Consider the following 9,330-nt stretch of genomic DNA (forward strand, 5'->3'; position numbering starts at 1 on the left):
CCGGGCGGGAGGTGCCGCGGCTGCCGCGCTGGCGCGCCGGGTCCGAGCGGACCGTCGGCGAGGCCGGCTTGGACGGGGAAAYTCGGGAAGCGCCTCTCCCTTTACGAGAGGGGAGGGAGCGCTGGGGAATGGAAAGCAGCTGCATGGAGAAAGGGATGGAGAGGGAGACCTGGTTCCTCCCTTGCTCGCACCACCCGCCGGCGGCCGGGCCCAGGGAGGCTCCGCCGGGGCCGTGCTGCTGGGAAACCCCTACACGCCGCCGCGGAGCGGGAGGCCGGTGCCGGGCCTGTGGATTATCCCCACTGCCTGCCCTCGGTTCCCACCCACCCGCTGGATCTGCTCTCCCTTCTCATTCCCCTTCCCTCCGCGGCAGCCAGGATAACTCTCGCCCCCCCCTTCCTGCCCGGCCGGGCTCCCGGACCCGTCCTGGAGGTGAGGCAAGCACCACCGGAGCCGGGCTGGGCTGTGCACGGCACAGTCTGGTCACACTCGAGGGGTACAAGCTGGGGTTGCCTGGAGGAAGGATGCCCCCGTCAGCCCCAGCATTCCCGAAGGTTGCCCTGCTCGCGGGGCAGAGCCGGCTCTGGGGTTGGAAGCGAGAGCCAGGCTTTCCAGGCTCTTCCCGAGGGGACTGCTCTGGTGCTAACACGCAGCACCAACCAGGCACACTGGGGGTGACGTACAAACACGGCATGGAGAAGGCAGCTCCTGGGAGATGGCCCTGCATGAAGAGCTATGAGATGTCCCCACGCTGAGGAGACACAAAATAGACTGAACAACCCCACAACCCCAACAAGGAGAACTCCAGCAGGGCTTCAAAACACTGTCCCTTTGCCCTGCTGGGGTGTCTCTTTGTGTTGGGCAAAGTAGCACCCAAGGGGAGAAAAGTTTGTTAATATATGTAACTGAAAGATGCGGTCAGAGGAGTGTATGGCATCTCCAGGTCCCTTGGTCTAAAAGAGCCATCACTGAAACTGTATTACTGTCTTCTAGTTTTCATACACATGCCTCTTTCGCGGCAGTCAATAAGGATTTTGCTGACTTATGGCACGAATCTATAGGTTCAGCCACCTGGAAGAACCCAGATGTGCCCCGTCTTCCTAAATCTTTATGCCAGGCTCTGCTCTTTGCTAAGATTTTGATGTGCAGGGCTAAAGTTCATAAATTAACCACAACCAACAGCAAGCTCAGAAATGACGCTTGTAAACCAGCAGATTCCCACAAACCACCAGGCTGCTGTGCCCAAGGAGACAGCAGGCCCAAGGGAGCACGCATCAGCTTCCCTACAGACCTGAAGTACTGCCCCAAAACTCAAAATCAGCTATGACTTCTCTTAATGTTTAAACTTTTTTAGCTCAGACCTGACCCATGCATTAAAAAAGCCTAGGGATGTCACTGAAAGGACACATACAGATAAAAGGCAGTGCTGACGCTGTAATATCTCTGAGTTATTCCTATAGCACTCTGAGTTTAAAAGAAACATCTGTTAGCAAGGTATTTGGACTATGAATCCATCAAAATTTGTGAAATATTGCTATCACCATTTCAAATGTATCACACTGTGTGTTATTCTTAACAAGGGAAAACAATTTTTGGAGTAGCTGCTGTGCAACTTTTTAAAGTTAAATAACATTTTCATTGAAAATATTCCAGTCTATAAACAAAGTTTATGCAAGTGCCTGTATAGCGCAGCTCTTAAAACAGACCTCTGGATCAGAAAAAGCAACTCGCGCTCTCATTGTGGGAGAAGCAGCAAGATGTTCCTCTCTTTGTCTACAGACCTCACTCAGACTTTGTTAGGATCAGACAGTGTCCATGTTTAAAATGTTTGTCGCTGAGGAATGCAGTCCCGCACTATCCAGTACCTTCTCTAGTATGCCGGCCTATTAAACTCAGATCCAAAGCTACTTATGTAATGCTGGTTAACCATGCCTCTGTGCAAGGAGGTGGCCAGCTGGGGACAGAAACCCAGTGGAGAACAGTGTGGTTTAGGCTCTTGTAGGAGGCAATAGTGTATTTGAGTAGCTTATTGGTTACTAAGAAGTGTTAGTCATGGGGAAAGCTGTAGTATTTATTCCGTAAAATGTAAATACATAACCCAAACCACAAAGGAATAACCATGGATGGAAACAGTGTAGCATTTACAGAGGGAGCTGACATGCATTTCTACAGAAGCTGTATTTCCTTAGCCCCACAGAGAGTAATTCACCTTGAACGTAGCTTCTGCTAAAGCCCATGGAGTTACACATATGCTGAATTCGGTCCAGGCAGGCTAAATAACCGAGTGTGTTATATATTCCAACCAAAAGAGTGAATGCCAAAATGGAGCTAAAAATACAAATGTGGAAGGTTTGAAAAGCAAACACTGCTTAATTCAGTGGTAGATGCACCATTGCGTATTTTAAAGATCCAGCAAATCAAAAATAGAGAATATTATGTCTACGCTCTACACAAGACACACTTACCCCTGCGTCACAGCTCTTGTAGATGAGAGGGAACATCGCTTAGGTTCTTGCCTGTGGTTCAGTCCCAGCTGTATTTGGGGCTCTACAGCCAGGATTTTTCCTCTTTGACCTCCTTGAAAAGCCTTCCTGGGGGCTCTGCACCAGGACAGCAAGCCTGTGGGCCTCCTCTTGAAGCTAAACACCGGGTCATTGGGGACGTCACCCTGCAAAGAACGGGCAGACAAAGAGGTGATTCATGCACATACAGACCTTGACTGTGACAAACGTCTTGTTCTGGCGGTGCAGCAAGAAGCCCGGGAGCTGGCAGGTCTCCTGGAGCCCGTGTGCCCAACTCTGCTTGCAGAGGTTACTGGCTAAGGGGCAATTATTTGCTGTCTTTGGTTGCACCCTTTACCCTGCTAATCGTGAATTTGCTCAGGCGTGTTTCTGATAAAATGCCAGCCACTAACATTTGTCCTGCTTCCAGGTTTTGCATGCTCAGGACCTAACAGTAACCACTGCAGGTCGATGTTCAGCACCTCTACAAATTAGGCCAGCTCTGTTTACAAGGCAAGCTTTTCCCCTAATGGCAGCATTTCAGGAGATGCCTCTGGACTCCGACAGAGAGACACCTTCCCAAACCAGTTCTTGCATCTTGTGTTATTTTTAGAGCAGCTGCACCTTTTGGGCTCCAAAGTTTGCAAACAACCTGCCCTGTGAAAAACACTCGTCTCACCAGATCCATGCTTGAGCAGAAACAAGCCTAAAACCATAAATAAATAAATAAAGTCATATGTCGGAGACATTTTAATGACATGAATTACAGGAGGAGATGCTCCTAAGTGTGCTAAGACCAGTTCCCTCCTACCCTTTCCTTTCGACTGCCTAAGCTTGTCAATTAAAACAAAGGGAACTGAACAAACAACTCCAAGGGATTACATTTTCCAAAGTAGCTCTTCACTAAAGAGCCAGACTGCAACTGGTGAAAACAAGTGCAGCTGCTTGAATGGCAAAAGGAACATTTTTTACMGCCACACTGAGATTTTCATTATTCCTCTAACGTCTTCAGAGCTGGCCTGTTCTACCAGCATTTTCTACGTTCTCTTGAAAAAGGAAATACATACTTCTCCTGAAATACAGCACTGGMCTCAGCTTGGATCTTACTTTGGCTTTACATTAAAGTATCTCTGCTGAGGTACCAGTACCACTTCTAGCACCACTTCTTAGTTAACAAGAGAATCAGTCTCATAATTGCTGTTTTATTCCAAACAGGCTTTTTACAAATAAAAATAAAAACACTGTGCAGGTACATTAAAAAAATGCAGTTCTAAAAAGCCAGTCTTTGGTAATCAGATACACAATAGCTGAAACAGTGGGATTGTTTGCTTTTTTCCTTTTTTAAGTTTTTAAAGTTTTGATTATTATTGTTTTACAAATCCTATCAAAAGGTTGACTGTCTCTCACACAGGGAGAATTTTAGTTGCTTTTGCCTGACTTGCTCACTTTGTCACTTTTCAAAGATCCTACTTTGGACTGGGCATGCCTAGAAGTTTCACTCCTTGCTTTTCATACCTGCGTTGTCTGTCTTCTCCAGGTAGAGTGTAAGGTCTCTGCTGCTAAAGATTGTCCCTTAAGAGATGCTTTTGTAGTGCATCAAAACAAGGAGGCCTGCTTCAGCAATACAACTCATAAAATAAAGCTAAAGCCATTTTAATGGTCGGTTATTAAAATTCCCCTGAACTGTGTTACAAACACCTCTTTAAGCCATCTGTTGTAAAATCATTTATATATCACTTGGTTTCCTTGATCAATGTTACAAGAGGAATATGCATTGATCTCATCCAGCTTTTTGAAAGAATGTTGCTTTTAACACACACTTGCTTCCGCACTGCATTAGTCCCCACTCAATCAAAGCCTTGTCTCGGAGAAGCAAGAAGGACCTCCAGAAGATGAGGAACACATTCCTCATGTTCTGAAATTGTAGCTGGTACTAATAAAGATCATTATTCTTCTAACAAACACCATAAGACCATATGGCTATCTAAGATAAGCAGATTCATTCTGGATGTGTTGTCATGAATACTTTTTAAGAATACCACAAACATTGGCAGCTCCTTTAGCGTACATACCACTTCAGTGCGCCTCAAGCACTGATACGTGGCTGTGTCTGTTTTCGGCTCTGACTCTGATATTTCGCATGCTTTGCTCTTCCTCACTGTCTAGCAACACTGCCAAATTTACCATTCCACACAACCATGTGGCACCTCTGAGGTGCTGACATTTGTCTTTGTCCTTTAATTGTATCTTGAGATCTGCTATCATCAGAAGCTTTAATGATTTCAGACACTAGAACAAGGCATAAATAAGCAGAGCAGGACAACTGCTGCAAGGATATTTAGATGAGAACACGCTTGAAWTCCCTGAATGAGTTTGTTCTGAGCATGTTCTCAGCAACTCTATTTGATTTTCAGCAATAGCAAAGGAGTTTACTGGCAGGCATTTCCACAAGTGCTGGGAAATATGAGCACGTGAATGAATTTTGAATTCCTTAACATGAACATCTGCACCTGAAAGCAAAGTAGAAGAATTTGTGTTAGGTATTCAAGCGTGGTCCTGGTCAGGAAACACGGACCTACTGTGTGGCCTCCATCTCCAGTGAAAGCCAACTGGCGGGGCTTGTTTGCACCAGACGCTTGGTGAGGAAGCGCACGCTCACGACCAATCGACAGACCAAGGACCCATCTTAGAAACTGTTCACTGAATAACCTTACATAGTGAACGTATAGGATGAACACGGGAGTTTCCCACAGATGGGAAGAAGAAGAGATCGCTTCTGAGGGAAGGGCTGCTCCTCCACACAGGCATATACGAGGCTGCAGGTTGCACAGGCTCCGTAGGTATTCCTCTCCAGGCTGCTGTCCTACTTCCCACCCAGTGTCATATGTGCTTTTATAAACAGGTATGTGCATATAAAATCAGGTACACACAAACACACATAGACACACACGTATCCATCACACTTGGCTACAACATACACAACACAATCTATGTTGGTACTACCCAATTCACTGCAAATATCCTATGGGATTTCTCCTTGTGTAAGGGGTACTGCTCTGTACACTGGGAGGAAGGAAGTATAAGGAGTTGCAGTCCTTCCAGACTGAGCTTACTGTAGGACCTAGCTCACCGTGCTGCAGCAAGGCTCTCTGTTTTATTATTGATAAAGTGAGCTAAGGAGTGAGGCGTTTGCTGGGTTTATTTTCAAGGTACAGACACTCGTGCTTACTGTTTCCTGCTCTGCTCTGGGGCAATGAAAGACTCCAGAAAGCAAAATCAAAACCCACCTCCTCCACCAAACAGCTATGACCAAAAAGCTTCTGAGCAGGGGCATCGCTTGTGGCAGTAGCAGAGAAACCTGATGTCATTTTTGGCTTTTTCCTACATGAGCAATTATCTATTTTGCCCCTCAGTGCTTCTATCATACACGGGCACTGACTCAGCAGTCTAAAGCAGGCCCTTAGCTATCTGGGGAGGTCAAAGTCAATAGGTTCAGTGCAGCCCTGCAAGGACTGGAATGCCTAGAGGAAAGTTGTCCTTATGCTTAAGGAGTTGATTTGGACTTCAGCAGGTGTAGGTTCAGCTTTGTGCTTGTGTGACACTGGCTGAACCACCAGGAGCCTGCTTTATCCAGTGTCTAAGCATATGCTTAACAGTGAAAAGTAATTAAAAAAAAAAAAAAAACAGAACAAAACAAAACAAAGGGGAAAGGAAGCAATTAGAATTAAATGTGTGTCAGAATCTCCACTCTGGAAGAACAAGAGCACTTTGAACAATTCTCAGAAATGAAGCAATAATAACCATAAGTTCCTAAAAGGTCCCAAACTCCAACACAGCAAATAGAAAGTCTTCAAACCATTTCAGCTGGGCTCATGCCCCTGGGAACGTGACACAGGGATGCTGTACAAGCTCCCATTTACGGCATGTTCAACAAAAGTTGTGCTGCTGTCACAGCTTACACTGCCCCAAACATCAATTCACCATCGTGGAGGGCAGACCAGGGATTCTCATCTCAGCTGTAGCAGAAGGAAGCTGACTCTCCCTGGTGTCRCACCAGCTTGAGAGGAATGACAGACAGGAAAAACTGCTGAGGGACATTTTGAAAATTCCAAAACCAAAATCTCCTCCGTAGGAAAGAAGAGATGTTGAATATGCCTGGAAAGGAGGAATTTAACACAATGTAGTCAGAGGTAGGTTTCCAGCATTTTCCAGAAGTACTCACCAGGGCTTTAGATTACTGGCTGGAGGCCACAAGGCCCGTGAACTGAGGGGAGACCAATTTCTTGACCTGCAGGTTTCAATGCAATGACAGTCTGTGCTCTCTGATGCCTTATCCAAACGATGTGGGGCAGACCAGTGCTGTACATGTGTACGGTGCATGCCTACATCCCACAGGCAAACTAGACTTCCTACTTAGAGGCCATTTGCAGTACCTACTTATTTTACTTTTTAAAAAACAGTCACGAAACAACTTGCAGTGGGTTAAAGCTGGAACTGGCTCATAGAAAAGGGAAAGGAGAGACTTGTAGAGAAGAGAGGGGAATATCTAGAAAGCAGTTTGAAGAAGAAAGAAAAGGAACTGCAAAAAGTGAGTGAGTCTGAAGACATCCTATGTCTCATTCTCTCTTACATATGAAGTAACCTTTAAGGTCAGAGGTTGCTTACCCAAAAGGAGGTCCACCTGGGCAGAAGGATTTACAGAGTCAGACCCCAGAGGATAAGCAGGAAGACAGAACAGGAGAGAAAATTGATATGGGAAAGAAGTGAAAACCAAGAAGGCAAATTCAGACTGGGCAGAGGGCCAAAGCAAGGCCAAGTGCAATTCTAGAAAACGGGACCAAAGCCAAAGGCACCAAGGTGTCACAACAGGCTAGCGCTGGTCTGCAAAGACAACCCAGAATGACGCAACTGGCAGGTGCACAGCATCATCCAGACGCGAAGGAAATAGGCTTAAAACTAGGGTTTTTTGAACAACAGGCTCAAGATGAAGGGTCTGAGCCTGAGCGTTCCTATTTATGTAGTATTCAGGGTTGGGATAACACTGCTTTTCTCGGTACCAGCCCCCTGGGCACACTGGTATTACGCTTTGAGTCATAGAAAGCAGAATACCCAAGTTGCAGCAATTTCCCTTAAGACCTCTTTGTTCCCCTGGTCACACCCTGTATTCCTGCTTGTTCCATCTCCCTCCTGCCGACTCTGCTGCCTTTTCCCACCCTCTGTACACATACCTGATAAGGCAACAAGTCTCAGAACCAGGTATTGTATGCAAATGACAGCACACTCAAATTCAAAGAAGTATTGCAGAGAGCAACTGTGCAATGCCATTTACGTAAGCGGCACCAGCTTACAAACATGCTGCACAAAGACTGAGCACCAAGCTAACTCCATGGCTGCCAAAAGCACAGAAAGTCATCCGTTCCATCCTGAGAATCTCTCAGCATCTCACTTCACCTCCTATCACTCTTTCCCCACATAACAGTTAGGTGCAAAGAGAAAGTGGAGCAGGAAATCAGTGATGCTTCCGCTGCTGTCCACCTCTGACTAGGTTGAGCATGGAAAGGACAGGAGAAGCCGAGTAGGGATGGGGCTTGAGATACTGCAAGGAGAAGATGATGTAGAATAAGAGTCAGATGACCAGAGAGAGGAGGATAAAATGAGAAGGCCAAGAGGAATTAGAGCCAGTGAGTATTGACTTGAGTCAGGGATAGTGGGGACAAACTGCTGATCCAAAGCAGGACAGTGACTGTCCAAGGTGACCCTAATAGCATCTATCTCCCAGTGTGGTGCCATGAGGACAGCTCAGATTTGTAAGCTGTTGTTTGGTTCCTTTCTCTCTTGGGACCGCTGGGAGCCACCACTCCTTTCTCAGAGGTTCCCCTGTTCTCCACCAAGAGCCCAAGATGACACAACCACAGAAGAGGTGCAATGGAATGGGATAGCAAAACTGGACCTTCTCCATCATGTTTTCTGACAGGCAGAGGTACTCAAAGCAGCTGCCTGAATGTACCTACAGTGTTGAGAATGGTTATGGCCTGGGAGTTTAGCAATAATCAACAGAAAATTGGAAATCTAACTGGTCTGCATATGCTTGCAAGAGGTGCACAGCCCTGAAGGCTAAGAGGCAGATCCCAACCCACTCTCATCACTCTTCAGGTTATAGAGAATTTATCTCACCTAGCATCATCCATTTCCTGTCCACAGAGGGTCACCCTGCCCTGCTGGACAAAAACTGCTTTCACTCAAACCAGCAAATGTCGTAAGTCCAGTCTGTAAAAAACAAACAAGCAAGAAAAAAAAAAAACAGAAAAACACAGGCAACTGGCTGAAAAATGAAGGCATTTTTAAAATAAAAAATAAATAAAGGCTGGGCTGTGTCCTGTGGATGGAGGCACATAAATGCTGTGTTCATACATTTCAGACTCTTCCCAGCTACAGAGCTCCCAAAGGACTTTGTCTCCACAGGGTGAGCAGCTCCATGTCTCTCATGGCAGAGGGCACACATGGTGATCTGGCTCGCRTTACTGAGCAGGATCAGATGATAAGCGAAGATCCATGATGCTGAGCAGCAGGCACCGTTGGTCAGCAGCTCACAGGTCAAAGTCTTTTCCTTCTTCTGTCTGAAAATCCTCCCGCACCTTTCTTTCCCTAGGTAAGTATTGAGGTCCTCCCTTCTCCAAAGACTTTGTCACTGCCAAGCTTTATGCACTTACACATCTCCGCATGGGCAGGATTTTAGCACAAAGGTATTTGCACAGTATGTTTCAGCTCAATTGCATTTGTAATATCAATTGTTTTATGAAATCGCTATTTTTACTGCCCCATGACAGAT

The sequence above is a fragment of the Apteryx rowi genome, unplaced genomic scaffold (assembly GCF_003343035.1).
Source record: "Apteryx rowi isolate R43461 unplaced genomic scaffold, aptRow1 scaffold_13, whole genome shotgun sequence".
Taxonomy (NCBI): domain Eukaryota; kingdom Metazoa; phylum Chordata; class Aves; order Apterygiformes; family Apterygidae; genus Apteryx; species Apteryx rowi.